Here is a 15,471-nt window from a genome sequence, read left to right as displayed (position 1 = left end):
CCGTAATAAAATGTGAAATAACATTACATAAGCACTTTTCACAATTTTGCACGAGCTGTGAGAGAAATGTTTATTCACACAAAACAATCTCTTGGTTTAGTTCTAACAAGTTCTGTATTTATTCCCAATTTGTAACTTCTATATTTATTCCATGTCCACAGAGCAGCATGACTGTTCAAATTTGGACTTGCTGAACTCCAGAGAGATATAAAAAAGCAGACGTTAATGCAGCTCTGTGATTGTAGCAGAAATACATGGGCTGCCATTAGTGGCCTACCTTTAAAAAATAAATTACCCCTGGTGTTAAACTTGTGTGAGTCACTGACCCAAGACGAGCTTGGACCTAGTGAATTCAGGACTATTGATCATCATATTGTTACTAAGTCAGTGTTGCTGAAAGTGATGAAGCCATTGGATCAGAATGACAGATAGGCAGCTGTAGGCGACTGGCATTTTCAATAAGAGGCCAGTAATGGTAGCCTATAGATTTCCCTCATTACAGTTTTCCATTAACCACTTCCAGTCCGGACACTTTTACCCCCTTCCTGTCCAGGCCAATTTTCAGCTTTCAGCGCTATCACACTTTGAATGACAATTGCGCGGTCATGCAACACTGTACCCATATGAATTTTTTAGCATTTTTTGAGACAGATAAAATTTATTTTGGTGGTATTTATGCACCACTGGGATTTTAATTTTTTTTGCTATACAAATGAAAACGTCCAAACATTTTGAAAAAAAGTGTTTTTTTTATAAAATTTTGCAAATAAATAATCTTTCTTTAGAAATGTTGGACAACATTTATTCGGTTATCTTTTTAGTAAAAAAAAAAAAAAAATAACCTATGTATATAAACGGCCAGACGGGAGCAGTGCAGGAGCGGGTTGCCGTTCATAAACGGCACCCGCCATTTTGGACTGTGCGCGCTCCCTGGGACACAGCAGAACACCAATCGCTGTACGGGACATCTGTGTGAGGTCCGATCATGTGATCACTCATTAGCCAATCAGTGATCACATGAATAGTAGAAAGCAAGATGTCACTTCCTGACATCTTTGCTTACTACGTGTGAAATCTGTGAATGATCACAGAAATCACATGGTACAAGGCTATTCACAACAGTGGTTAAAGAGTAAGTTCACCTGGGCAGATAAGGGGTGTTTGTAGAAAGAAAACAAACTGTGCAGCTGTCACTAAAGCTGGATCAGGGGCAGACTGACCATTTGGAAACTCGGGCACTGCCCGAGGGCCCGGGGTCAGTAGGGGGCCCCATGAGATGCCCCTGGTACCTTTTTCATAGGCTTTTTTGAGTTTGGCCAGGGACACAGGGGCCCCATGAGTTGTCAGTCCGCCCCTGAGCTGGATAATGCCCTTGCTATAGGTGTAAGCCATTTACGTACCTTCAGAACCTGGCTGAAAAACTCTCAGAGGTATTACCATCCCGTCCTGTCTTGTTGCTAGGATGTTGCTAAGACACTCCCAGGTGCTACTGCTCACCCCCACTATGACAAGAACGAGCTCTCAAACCCTCCAATGCGTGTGTGACCCACCAAGGGCCCTTGCACACCTAACGCAGTGGGCTGCAGTTGGATGCATTTTGGACTGCACTCCAACTGCATAGACAGTCCAAAATCCAGGCTGTCCTATGAGCATAGTTCACACCATTGCAGTGCAGTGCAGAAAAGTACAGCATGCTGAATGTTTCCGCACTGCAAACACGCAAAAATGCATGCAAACGCACTGCAGCGCAGCACAGTGCACATAGAAGCCCAAGGAAGTGACCTCACAGGTCAAATGCAGATAGAAAAGCGTGCGTTAACATGTAAACGCGCATCTACTGTATGTAAAATGTGTAACTGCATGTAAAACACACATCTAATGCACACAAGGAAAAAACGTGCACTTACTTGCAGTTTCTGGTGTGAATGGGCCCTAACTCCTCAGTCGCCGCACAGCTATGCTCTAAACCACTGCGACAGGGGAAATGACTGGGCGTGTCATAGCAATGTTCCAGCAACAAGGCAGGACGGGATGATGACATCTCTGGGAGATTTTCAATCAGGCTTCAAGAGGTACATAAATAGCCTACACCTATGGCAAGGGCATTATTTAATTTTAGTCCAAGCTGCACAATTTGTTTTTATCTACAGATGCCCCTTACATGTATAGGCAGTTTTTTGGTAAAGTTGAACTGACCCTTTAAAGCTACTTATGGACTAAAAAGCTAAATACCTAATACGTACAACCCCCATTAAATTAGTTGCATCATTTAAGAGAAAACAAATCTATGTTCCTCTAAATTCTTCCCTGAATCTGCAGTCACATGGCAGGCTCTATCCCGAGTCTTGTGTGGGAGGATCCTTACTACCTGGTGATTTGGAAGCTTCCCATCGGCTGTAAAGAGAGTCCATCAGCAGAGTCCTCATAAAGACCTGAAGGCTTCAAGTAGTGTTGTCATGACCAGGACTGGGGCATGGGGTGGGCAGGAGGGACAGCTGCCCTGGGCACTGTGGTATCATGTGAGGTGAAGGGGGGGGGCTGCAAGGAGATTGGGGGGAGGTGATTTGTCTTGGAAGGAGTAATTTGGGGTACGACGGGGGTAAGAATTTTTCTAGGAGGGATAATTTGGAAGGGGGTGCTAGGAGTGGTGATTTGGGGGGGGGGGTGTTGGGAGGGGGATGGGGAAAAGGATTTGCCCTATAAAGAGGATTTTGGGGGTGCTGTGCTAGAAGAGGTCATATGATAGAGTGGGGAGGGGATTTCTGCTAGGAGGGGGAATTTTTTTTTGGGGGGGATGGAATTTTGCTAGTAGTGATGATTGGAGGGTGGATATCTGCTAGAAGTGTTAATTTGGGGGGGAGAATTTGTTCTAGGAGGGGGATGGGGGTGATTTGTGCTGGAAGGGAAGCTTTGGAAAGGGGAGAGAGGAATTGTGTTCCTAGGGGAAATTTGAGGGGTAGAGAATTTGTGCTAAGAGGGGTGATTGGGGGGATGGGGGGGCAAGGATTTCTGCTGGGAGAGGGGATTTCAGCAGTGGGGTGGATTTTTTCTGGGAATTTATGTTTAGGGGGTAAGTATGCAGATTAGTTTGCAATTTTATTGTTGCAGGGGGGGGGGATTTGCTGACACATAATGCTCATACATCTTGGGGGTGCGCAGTTTGGAATGTTTGCCTTTGGCACTAAACGACCTTGTCCCAGCACTGGTCATGACACAGAGGGTAGCAACTAGTCAATGTGCATGGTCTGAATAATCACCACCACCCAAAGAGGCACCAATGAGGGTTTTCAGGAGAGTTCTTTTTAAAAGTATTTATGAGTGAGTAGAAGTGAGGTGGGTGCACATTGATTTTGCCCAGAGGTGGGCTTCAAAGTAATTAAAAATGTTATATATAACGGAATTTCTACTTGCAGTTTACTGTCTTTCTCAATAGGGTATTCCATGATTAGGAAATAAGTTAGTAGCTCTGACCAGCAGATGTGTATTTGTTGCTTTGTATTGTCTTTTTTATGCCTTGCCATTCTTTATTGCTAGTATTGTTTTTTGTACTGATTTCTGCCATGTCTCTCTTCTTTAATTTTTCTTTGTTTTTTTCTTGCATTTTGCCTCACCTATTTTAGCCTCTAAAGATAAAGACTACAAAGAAAGTAGCAAATAAGAAGGAAAAAAAATAGAATGATGAGGAGGATAGGATAGTAGAGGGCAATGAAGATCAGGAGAAGGAAGACAAGGAAGGGAAAGAAGATGAGTAAAAATGGAGGAAGAAAAGCCAGCTAGATAGCCATAGTAGGCATCCGTGGTGGTATCCGACTGCCAGTTTGGGGTCAGGAAAGATTTATCTCCCTTTGATACATACACTCACTGTCCCCTTTATTAGGTACACCTGTTGAAATGTTTGGTAACACAAATTGCTTATCAGACAATCACATGGCAGCAACTCAATGAATTTAGGCATCAAGACATAGTGAAGACGACTTGTTAAAGTTCAAACTGAGCATCAGAATGGAGAAGAAAGGGGATTTAAGTAATTTGAACGTGGCATGGTTGTTGGTGCCAGACGGGCTGGTCTGAGTATTTCAAAAACTGCTGATCTACTGGGATTTTCACGCACAACCATTGCAAGGGAAATCGAGACTCGTCAGACCAGGCAACTTTTTTCCAATCTTCTATTTTCCAATTTTGGTGAACCTGTTCTTGACAGGTTGACAGGAGTAGCACCCGGTGTGGTCTTCTGTTGCTGTAGCCCATCTACTTCAAGGTCCAATGTGTTGTGTGGTCAGAGATAGTATGCTGCATAGCTTGGTTGTAACGAGTGGTTATTTGCGTTACTGTTGCCTTTCTATCATCTTGAACCAGTCTTCCCATTCTCCTCTGACATCAACAAGGCATTTTCACCCACACAACTGCTGCTCATTGGGTATTTTCTCTTTTTCAAACCAGTCTCTGTAAACCCTAGAGATGGCTGTGCATGAAAATCCCAGTAGATCAGCAGTTTTTGAAATACTCAGACCAGCCCGTCTGGCACCAACAACCATGCCATGTTCAAAGTCACTTAAATCTTCTCCATTCTGATGCTCGGTTTTAACTTCAGCAAGTTGACTTCACTACATCTAGATGCCTAAGCGCATTGAGTTGCTGCCATGTGATTGGCTGATTAGCAATTTATGTTACCAAACAATTGAACAGGTGTACCTAATAAAGTGGCCGGTAAGTGTAAATGTCAAAATTGTATTGTGATGGGGGGGGTTCTTTTCTTCCTCTAGATCAGGAATCTCCAAACTTTCTAAGCAAAGGGCAAGATTACTGTCCTTTGGGTTTTAGGGAGGCTGGACTGTGGCTAGTGGGTGTAAACCATGTGTCATTATTGTCCTGAATTGTGCTCCATTGTTGGTATCAGTGGGGAGAATGGTGTCCCATTGATTATGTCAGTGGAAGGAATGGTTCCCCATCATTGGTGTTAGTTGGAGGAATAGTGTCCCATTGTTGGTATTGGTGGGAGGAATAGTGTTAGTGGGTGGAATGGTGTCCTATCATTGGTGTCCTTTGAAGGAATAGTGCCTCATGTGCTAGATACAGGCAAGCAAAGGTCCACATATGGCCCCTGGGCCACAGTTTAGAGACCACTGCTGTAGATATTCAGTACAATGAGAGCAGGCCAGAAACCTCACAATAAAGCACTTGTCAAAGTTTCATGTTTTATGTTGGTTTATCTGTACGTTTGTACATCTTCACAATAAATCTTACTATCAAGACACACAAGAAAATGAAGCAGTTTCATTTTACTGGAATTTTGCAGACTCCATTGAGGTTTACATATGTTTGTCATGGTGAATTGTGTAAAAAAATCTACAAAACTTAAATGAAGGATAAATAATTCTGTTATATCTCCAGATTTCTAAGGTACATGTGTCTAATGTACATGGGAGGGAATACCATTGTAATATGCAAACGTGTAGCTGTAGCTCTCCAGTCCCTGAAACACTGCCAAAAATTTTGCCTTTACGATTTCTGTCAGCAAGGACCCCCCCCCCCCAAAAAAAAAAGAAACATCGATTCAGGGTCCACCTGCCATGGGGTCTGGTAAGAAGTAAAAGTTTACATTTTATGAATTTTGTAATTTGAAAGTGTAGACACATTCTCTCAGCCAGACCTGTTGCATGCCATTGTTTGTCTTTGATCTTAGGGAGTGATGTGACGGAACAAGAAATGATAGGGAGTCTCTCTAAAGTCAAGGTAAATCTCACCAGAGCATGTGTTTTCATTGGTACACTTCTCATGTTATGATATTTCTGTTGTGCTGCAGACATTTCTTGTCAGGCAAGCTGTTCTTTTTTGTTGTTGCTTGAAAATAGATCAAATTCCAAGCTGGGGGAAGTAATATTAAAGTTTCCAGGGGAAAGTCACTGTTAGTCCCTAAACCTATGTTGTTTCATGTTCAAAGTTTGGTGTGTTAAAACCCAATGACTAACAAAGATGGAAGTTTTCTCAGTACAAAATTTTCTACCCAGAATTTAGGGAAAGGCTTTGCCAGAGCCAGAAAGAATACCAAGTGTCCCCTTTCAGTGGCCATAGGAGCTACAAAAACCCACCATGTGACCCCTATACAACGGTTCACCTAATAATGGTCAAAAGATTATGGAAATCTAAAGCCCACATCCACCTGTCCCCCCCAGTCCCATAATTAAAAAGAAAAGGTCCAGCATAAATGCCTTAATATTAGGTGATAAGTGGAAGGAATGACAGCACCAGTAGTCATTTGAAGGAAAATGGGTCAGCGAGAGGATCACTGCCAATCAGTCAGTGGGAAGAAGGTTGTGCACTACTGGTGGTTTCGGTGGGAGGAAACTTGTGTTCCATTCAGGGGCGGACTGGCAACTCATGGGGCCCCCCGGGCAATAGGAAATCATGGGGCCCCTGTGTCTTCTCTCAAATCACACCCAAAAAAGCCTATGAAAGGTACCAGGGGCATCTCATGGGGCCCCCTACTGACCCTGGGCCCTCGGGCAGTGCCCGAGTGCCTAAATGGTCAGTCTGCCCCTGGTTTCATTAATAGTGTCAGCACAGGAAGATTGTGTCCCATTATTGATGTGAATGGCAGAAACACCACCCCATAAATTGCCATTGTTAGTAAGACTGTACCCCATCATTGGTGTCAGTGGTAGGAATACCACCCCATAAATCATGTCATTGGTAAAAAGATTGTACTCCATTATTGGTGTCAGTGGTAGGAAGGACGTGTTATATTATTTGTGTCATTTGGAGAAAGGTTATATCATTATTGTGAGTGGGAGAGTGATTGTGAGCCATCATTGGTGCCAGGGGTGTTAGGTTTTGTTCCATCATTGGTGGCAGTGAGTGAAACACTACCCCATACATGTCAGCAGGGGGAAAGCAGTGTGCCATCATTGGTGTCAGTAGAAGGAACATTTCCTTCAGTGGGAGGAAGGCTGTGCCCTATTATTTTTGCCAGTAAGAGGAAGAATGCCCATTGATATTCAGCAGTTACATACTTGCTGAGCTGCTCCATGTCTTATGCCACCAGTCTGACATGCTGAATGATGTTGCTGGAACTGTGCACTCCTGGGTTGCAGCCTGTGCCACAGGCTGTAAACACAAAATATTCCAGCTCCCACCACCTGCTGCCACTATGACAACTAGGGCCCTTGGGATAACCCTGTATATTTGTTTTGGGGCAGTGACCTAAACTATTAAAGCTGTTGAATCAACATTTCAGGCTAGCAACTGTACTTAAAGTGACACTAAAGCTTTGGGATTTTTTTTTACTTAAAATAACAAACATGTTATACTTTTCTGCTCTGTGCAGTGGTTTTGCACAGAGCAGCCCTGATCCTCTTCTTTTCAGGTCCCTGCCATTGCTCCTGGCTCCTCCCCCTCAAGCAGTGCGCCTAGGGAAAACCGCTCACCCTGGGGGCACCGCTGCATGCTTGTCCCTGAGCAGCTGTTCTATGTAACCATAAATATTTAGTGTTATATAAAGCGCTACAAAATACAACATAAATGAAAGTGCAGCTGACAGTCCAATACCCACTTGGGTAAGAATGTCTTTAAATTGCCCAACGGATAAAATTCAAAACACTAACACTGACGTATAAAGCCGTTCATAACTCTGCCCCTAATTACATCACTGACCTTGTCTCTAAATACCACCCAAACCGTACTTTCCACTCCTCGCAAGACCTCCTACTTTCTAGCTCCCTTGTCTCTTCCTCCCATGCTCATCTCCGGGATTTCTCAAGGGCTTCACCCATCCTCTGGAACTCCCTACCCCAAGCTATCAGGCTATCGCCTACTCTGCTCACCATTAGGCGCACTCTGAAAACCCATCTCTTCAGGGAAGCCTACCTCGACCCCAGCTAATACTGGAATCCACTACTTCTCCTACCACTCCATCCCCCACAGCTAATTACCTCTTGTACCACTATCCCCTCCCTCCTAGATTGTAAGCTCCAAGGAGCAGGGCCCTATAATCCCTCTTGTATTGAGCTGTATTGTTACTATACTGTCTCCCTCCATAATGTAAACCGCTGAGCAAACTGTTGGCGCTATATAAATCCTGTATAATAATAATAATAAATGCAAACAACAGCGCACTACTTCGTTCTCCAATCCTCCTATCTTCTCACCAAGATCTCTTTAACCAGAATATGTTGTGTGCCATAGAATATTTCTCTCTCCTTTGATCTTCCAATGTACTGATCAAAATCTACAAAGAAAAAAAAAAAACTAGTATAGTGTAGTATTTCTTATACAAATGTGCTACATGTACACCTGTGCTCAATAAATAATATACACTATACAAAAGTGGCCACCACTCTTCCCCTAAATACTCTTACCCTCTTGGGGTGAAAATGTGCATTTCACTCTTTTACTGTGAATGACATCCAAAATACACGTGACCATGCTCCATCCACCACCTGTGTGCAAAGTGAATCAAATGTGCTCGATCCCTTCCCCTTCAGGCATGCACTTTACCCTGCATGTCTTGTAAATAGCCTTTTCAAAAGTTTGAAATACAAACAGCTTGATTCAACCAATCTACAAAATGGCTGCTGTAGTACATCACATCCGCCTGACGCGTTTCGTCATTCAATCGACTTCCTCATAAGCAGTCAATGCCTATGAGGAAGTCAATTGGTTGAATCAAGCTGTTTGTACTTCAAACTTATGTAAGCACAATTTTATATTAAATTGATCTTTCAAGTAATACTACATTATGTGAGCATGTTTTATCCTTTTTGATCACTGAAAATACATGAAGAATCGGGGAGGAGATTGAGCACGTTGATTACATATTTTGAAAAGGCTATTCACAAGACATGCAGGGTAAGGTGCATACCTGAAGGGGAAGGGATTGAGCACGTTTGATTTGCTTTGCACACAGGTAGTGGATGGAGAATGGTCCCATGTGTATTTTAGATGTCATACACAGAAAAAGAGTGAAATGCACATTTTCACCCCAAGAGGGTAAGAGTATTTAGGGGAAGAGTGGTGGACACTTTTGTATATTGTATATTATTTATTGAGCACAGGTGCACATGTAGCACATTTGTATAAGAAATACTACACTATATTAGTTTTTTTTCTTTGAAGATTTGGATCAGTACTTTGGAAGATCAAAAGAGAGAGATATTCTGTGTCCAAAAGACACATAGAGCCCCGCCCCCCGATCTCTCCCCTTATTGGCTCACTGGCTGTGATTGACTGCAGCGGGAGCCACTAGGTTCAGCCAATGAGGAGGAAGAGTCCACAGACAGCAGAGGCTGTTGAGAATGTTGATGGATCTGAGGGGGCTCAGGAAATTATTAGGGGGGATCGCACACAGAGGTTACCTTAGAATGCATGAAGGCAAAAAAGCCCATAGAACCACTTTAACTTCCCTAGCGGTATTCCCGAGTGTAGCTCGGGGTAAAGTTTCAGTACCAAAAGCAGTAACCTCGAGCTACACTCGGGCTTACCATGCAGCGTTGCACAGGGATTCCCTGCAGCGCTTACCTTGTCCTTCGCTCCCGCGATTCGTCCCCTGCAGCGTCCCCGGCCATCTCCTCCGGCCGATGCCGGCATCTGGCTTCCGTGTTCCAGCCCCTGTGACGTCGGGACGTACGGGCGCCGGAACCGGCGGGAAATTTGAAATTTTTAAAAAAATGGCATTTTTTAAAAAATGTTTATTACATAGTAAAACATTGCTGTTTCAAAACATTTCACATACATTTTGTCCCTACTGCTTTGTCCTGTGCCCTGCCTGCATTTTGACTGTTCTTTCTGCCTGGAAACTTAGAAAAGTCCATGGCGTCCAAAAAGCGTCCCTTTAGGTCAAAAGCGGTTTTAGACCGGCTAGAGAACAGCGATAGTAAATCAGAACCACTTGCAGAATTGAGTGATAATGATTTGTGGGGAAATTCGTCATCAGACACTGAAAATGATTTTGCGACTTTGCTCAGCGATGTGCGAACTTGGCGCTCTATTTCAAATTTCAGTGTTTTTGGTTTGATTATATTATTTAATTAAATTTATTATTATATTATTATTTTTTATGATTATTTATTAAATTATAATTTATGATTTTGTGTTTCAAATTTTATCATACCCGGGATGTTTACTAGACTCTTGTTCAGACAGATTTCAGTGAGTTATTCCTAAATTACAGGCCTACAATAAAAAAAAATACACATTTCCATGCAAAAAAAAATGGTACCGCTTTCAGCACCAAATCTGAAATAATCATACCGCCAGGGAGGTTAAACAAAGTAATGGCTGTCTCCATTTTTCTCATCAAAAACAATATGCATATATGAAAGTAGCGCCAAATTGAAAGATAAAAGAGTCCAAATTAATTTACTGACATTGTGCTAAAAGATTGCCAATGAATTTTGGGGGTCAAAAGGAACTCCCCCTTCATCAGGGCTTCAGTTAAAAATGAGAACCTTGAATGGACTCAAAGTCAAGTCTTTCTTGTTTGAATCTGTGCAGGGAAGTTGATTGAGGGATTAGGATTCAGGAGAGATTGAAACTTGTATCAGGGGCTCCATTAGAAAATGTTTCTTTACTTTTTGTTCTGGGCATGTTTTTAACAGAGAGGATAAGCATTTCTCTACTTAAAGTAGTATTAAACCCAAAACCAAAAATGTAATATAATGCAGCTTACCAATCATTAGATGTGGCGGCTGCATTAGTTTTCTTTTTTAGGCTTTTTTTCTCTCTGCTTTCACCTGGTGATCTGGCCAGTAACACACCTCCTGTATCAGAGTGCCTCCACTCTGGGATAAAGAAACTTAGAGACACCACTGGACAGCAGCATTATCAGTCTGGGGGGGTGAGGAGTGTTAGACCTACTAGCATATTTACATACACTAACAAATTGAAGCCAAACTCCAGCTAAAACGTTTTAAGCAGTTACAGCAATAGTTTATATTCCTTTTTCGGATAATAGATTCAAATAAATAAAAAAAAAATAAAAGCTTACCATTATAGGCATCCCTGTCAATGTTAAATGGTTTGCCACAACCCTAACTGCTATATCCACAGGACAGCTTGCTCTGTTGAAAAACAACAGACATAGTGGCCAGATCACCAAATGAAAATAAATCAAAGAAAGCCTAAAAAAGAAAACAAACTCAGCCATCACATCTAAGATTTGGTAAGCTACAATATAATGTAATAAATGTTTGCTTTTGGGTTTAATACCACTTTATTATAAAAAAGGAAATGGAAAAGAGTAAGGGGAAATACCTTTAACAGAACCTTGGACAGCAAGAAAACCTGACAAGAGTTCTAATTCTTCAGTACTCCAAACTACTATCCAAAACTACAAAAATAAAGTTTGGGCCTTAGCTATGGCTAGAAGTTCTTGCTTGTTTGGAATTGTCTGGTTGCATTAGTTATAATCAGTGAGGAGATCCTCCAACTGCTTGAATAGAGCAATCAAAACACTTAGCAACTTGTTAAAACCGCTTTTAGTACTTCTTCATTATATCTGAACATCTGACAGATATAAAAGAAACAAATGAATGCAGCTCTGCATTCATTATTACATAATTCATGTTTTCAAATGTAAGCGGTAAGTGTTTGATTTTATTTATTTCAGGTACGTATATAGCGCTGTCAATTTACACAGCACTTTACATACAGTATATATATATATCTCTATATATATATATATATATATATATAGTATATATGTATATAGATGTATATATAGTACAACCACATCACTCCCTAACCCTCAAGGGGTGTACAATCTAAGGTCCCTAACTCACATTCATACATACACATTTTAGGGCCAATTTAGACAGGAGCCAATTAACTTACCAGCATGTCTTTGGAGCGTGGGAGGAAACCAGAGTACCCAAAGGAAATCAACGCAGGCACAGGGAGAACATGCAAACTCCAGGCAGGTGGTGCCATGGTTGGGATTCGAACCACTGACCCTAGTTCTGCCAGGCAGAAGTACTAATCATTTAGCCTCTGCGCAGTCATTTTGACAAGGTATCAGTACAGTCTAAAGAAGCACTCAGGTAGGGGGAGGAAGAATCAGCACAAGGACCCAATCAGGTGTGCTGCAGGGCAAAAATCATACTAATGGGATGGGGGGAGCACAGTCAGAGATATGAGTCCATCAGTGTGCTACTTCTCTTTTCTTTTACAAAGAATTTTATTATAGAATAGGAAACAGCAGAGAATCAGCCAAGAACATATGCAATGACCAGCAGGAATATAACATACAAAAGATTCGATGGATAATACAGAATATGTACTGATGAGAAAACATGAAAATAAACTGCGTACATACGTGCCGTACAGAATGAAAAGACAATAAATTGCAAAAATTATAGACATTTAGAAACTAATAACATAATAAACTTTCAGGAAAAATTGTTGCAGAATCAGCATACAGAGTGCAAGATGAATAGAAGAAGAAGCCTCTCTGAGTACAGAGAGGTACTTAACACGCAGGGCTCTCAAAGGAGTCCTGCTACTTCTCTTTTCAATGTTTAGTCACAATGTGGGGATGGGAAGGAGACCTGTAAGTGAAACTGCAGCAGAAAAAGATCAGGTCTCATCCCCTGAAAGAAAGGACTGTGCTGTGTGGCAAAGCTATATAAATCTCAAGACTTGATGGACAGAAATAGCCTATAGCAGGTAAAACAACTCTGTTATATGTATTTCATGCTTATATTTAGCTGTTTGTCTGGATTCCAGCTTTAAAAACCTTTGTATGGACTGCCAAGTATTGTGGGCTAGCCTGATTTTTTGAGGCCCCACATACAGAAAATCAGATTATTAAGCTAATTTCTATACATCTCCTTTATTAAACATATTAATTAGCTATTAATGACTTATCATTATTACTGACGTATTAATTAGTAGCTTTTTTTAACTTTGCTGCCAAATCCTTCCCTTAAATTGACGTATAACTGCTCTGGGTGAAACGGACAAATCTTGAATTGTAAAGATTGCTGTAATCATTAATGGTAGAAACCTCCCTAGCCATAGAACAGTTATAGTGACTTTAAGATGAAATAACGCCCTAGATTCCCTTTCTGCTGCCATGGAATTTTAATGAAACACGGTAAAAGGGTTTTTACACATTCAGTATAATGGATGTACAAAGGAGAAGCTGCATAGTCTTTCTGCTCACCAGAAGAAAATTGACCAGCTTTAAGTACTGCTGAGGTCATTGAGGAGCCTTGTGACTTCAAAGGTTTTATTCACATCTAAATGGTTTCCAGCAGAAGACAGTCAAGCTACTGCAGGCAAACTGCAGCCAGCATAGAACTGCTATATAGGTTAATCAGACCTGTTCATATCTCGGGGCTTCAGTGGAAATGATTACAGACTACGTGGCCTGTGTGAATTTTACTACATCAACTCATGCTTTAGAGTCTCATAGAAAATGACTGCTAACACAGTAAAACACATTTATGTATTTATTGCAGCTATTTATATAGCAATGACAGTTTTATGCGGCACGTTTAATATTGTACATTCACATCACTCCCTGTCGTCAAGGAGCTTGCAATCTAAGGTGCCTATCTATATGCATAGTAGGGTCAATTTAGAAAGGAGTCAATTAACCTACCAGCATGTCTCTGCAGAATGGAAGGAAACTCCATGCAGATAGTGTTCTGGTCAGGATTTCAGGACCTCAGTGCCGCAAAGCATAAGTGCTAACCACTAAGGGTTCATGCACATTGCTGTTCCCCAACTGACATTTTTGGGGCTTTTGGCATTTTTGCCTCAGGCTGGCCATACATTATACAATTTTCTTGATATTTTTGGTTTAGATTTACCAAAAATCATATAATAGGAGGTCAAACCTAACAACAATTTCAATTGTATCCAATTAGGCAGGCTCTTGCACTACATAGTTGAAAGTAAATCTGAAGGAAATTGGGCAGAAATTGGACAGAAAATTGTATAGTGTATGGCCAGCCTAAGCCTCTGAACGCACCTCAATAAAAGGCTATGGCTGGCCATAGATTATCCACTTTTCTTGAGATTTGTGGTTTAGATTTACCAAAAATCATATAATAGGAGGTCAAACCTAACAACACTTTCAATTGTTTCCAATTAGGCAGGCTCTTGCACTACATAGTTGAAGGTAAATTGGGCAGAAATTGGACAGAAAATTGTATAGTGTATGGCCAGACTATGGGGTTGATTTACTAAAGCTGGAGAGTGCAAAATCTGGGGCAGCTGTGCATGGCAGTCAATCACCTGTTAACCTCAGCTTGTTCGATTAACCACTTCCTGTCTGGACACTTTTACCCCCTTCCTGTCCAGGCCAATTTTCAGCTTTCAGCGCTATCACACTTTGAATGACAATTGCGCGGTCATGCAACACTGTACCTGAATGAATTTTTTAGCATTTCTTTGAGACAGATAAAACTTTATTTTGGTTATATTTATTCACCACTGGGATTTTAATTTTTATTGCTATATAAATGAAAAAGTCAAAAAATTTTGAAAAAAAGCGTTTTTCTTATAAAATTTTGCAAATAAATAATATTTCTTCATTAACCTTGGGCAAAATTATTTAGTTATCTTTTTAGTAAAAAAAAAATCTAAATTAGTTTATAACCATAAAGGCTGTAAAAGCAAACATTTCTCCTTCTCTCTGGCTGTATTCTTGCAGCCATTGAGAAATACTGTGAGAGCTGTGATTGGTCACAGCTTGTCACATGGTACAAGGCTGTTGTGAATAGCCTTGTACCATGTGACCTCTGTGATCATTCACAGATTTCACACGTAGTAAGCAATGATGTCAGCAAGTGACATCCTGCTTACTACTATTCATGTGATCACTGATTGGCCAATCAGTGATCACATGATCAGGACCTCACACAGAGGTCCCGTACAGCGATCGGTGTTGCGCTGTGTCCAGAGGACACAGTGGGCGCCGGATCGCAGGGCCGCACGCTCCCAGGAGCGTGCACAGCCTGAAAATGTGGGCACTGTTTTTGAACAGCAACCTGCTCCTGCACTGATCCCGTCCGGCCGCTTATGTACATGGGCCAGACGGGAAGTGGTTAAGCGTTAACAAAAATAACTGGAAGCTGATTGGTTTCTATGCAGAGCTGCACCAAAGTTTGCACTCTCCAGTTTTAGTAAATCAACCCCTATGTGTCCATACATACATACATAGGCTTTTAGGCTAGGTTCACATTCGTGTGGGTGGTATGGCTGCGGATCTACACGAAAATCCGTGCAGCTGCACCACCCGCACAGAGGAATGCAAACCCATGGGTGGCTGCTATTAGTTCTAATGGCACGCCGCCCGCACTGGAAAATGCAACCGTACTGGGAACCAAGGTTCCCGTGCGGGCTGCATTTTCAGAAGCGCAGGGACTTCTTCTGTGTTTTCAGAAGTGCCGGAACTTCAAATGAATGGGCTCTCGTGCCCACGCAAAACGCGGCCCGCACGGCCGCATATATGTGAACCAGGGGTTAGGG

The sequence above is a fragment of the Staurois parvus genome, unplaced genomic scaffold (assembly GCF_062004578.1).
Source record: "Staurois parvus isolate SC_StPar_1 unplaced genomic scaffold, SC_StPar_1.0 ptg000294l, whole genome shotgun sequence".
Classification (NCBI taxonomy): Eukaryota; Metazoa; Chordata; class Amphibia; order Anura; family Ranidae; genus Staurois; species Staurois parvus.
The sequence above is the reverse complement of the archived record's forward strand: the minus strand, read 5'-3'. Positions refer to the sequence as shown.